A 1189-nucleotide genomic window follows, 5' to 3' on the forward strand; every position below is an offset into this window, starting at 1 on the left:
ATCCAGACACTTGAAAACAGCCTTTGTTCTTCTTTGCTGAAGGGAGGAGACCCCACCTCACTGAACAACTATGGACCAATCTCTAAACTCTGCATTTTAGCCAAGGTTCTAGAAAAACTGATAAACTCTCAAATCAAAAATGACCTGGACTCATTTAACATCTTACCTCCACATCAATCTGGTTTCAGGAAACAACACAGCACAACCACCGCTTCACTGAATGTTCTTAATAATGTTGTTGAAGCACTGGATGCTAAGGATTATTGTGCTGCACTTTTCTTAGACCTGTCTAAAGATTCTGACACTGTGGATCAGAACATCTTGTGTCATAAACTCTCAGAAATCTGTTTCTCAGAACACACTATTGGTTGGTTCTCTAACTATCTCTCAGACCAGAGGCAATGTGTTCAACATAATGGTACTTCCTCCAGTTATTTAACATTCAATAATGGTGTACCACAAGGCTCAGTCTTAGGACCCACCCTCTTTACAATCTACATATGTAATGTAGGTCAGAGCATCCCTGACGCATCCATACAGATCCTTTTTAAAAAAATGAGCATATTGTGATAAAGGTCATTATTTTCCATAATGTAATGATAAAAATGAAACTTTCATATATTTCAGATTCATTGCACACCAACTGAAATATTTCAGGTCTTTAATAGTTTTAATACTGATGATTATGGCATACAGCTCATGAAAACCCAAAATGCCTGTCCCAAAAAATGAGCATATTTCATCCCACCAATGAAAGACAAGTGTTTTTAATACAAAAAACACCAACCTTCAAATAATCATGTTCAGTTATGCACTCAATACTTGGTCGGGAATCCTTTTGCATGAATGACTGCTTCAATGCGGCGTGGCATGGAGGCAATCAGCCTGTGGCACTGCTGAGGTGTTATGGAGGCCCAGGATGCTTCGATAGCGGCCTTAAGCTCATCCAGAGTGTTGGGTCTTGTTCTCTCAACTTTCTCTTCACAATATCCCACAGGTTCTCTATGGGGTTCAGGTCAGGAGAGTTGGCAGGCCAATTGAGCACAGTAATACCATGGTCAGTAAACCATTTACCAGTGGTTTTGGCACTGGGAGCAGGTGCCAGGTCGTGCTGAAAAATGAAATCTTCATCTCCATAAAGCTTTTCAGCAGATGGAAGCATGAAGTGCTCCAAAATCTCCTGATAGCT

Source organism: Nematolebias whitei, chromosome 9 (assembly GCF_014905685.2).
Source record: "Nematolebias whitei isolate Nwh7 chromosome 9, NemWhi1, whole genome shotgun sequence".
Lineage (NCBI taxonomy): Eukaryota > Metazoa > Chordata > Actinopteri > Cyprinodontiformes > Rivulidae > Nematolebias > Nematolebias whitei.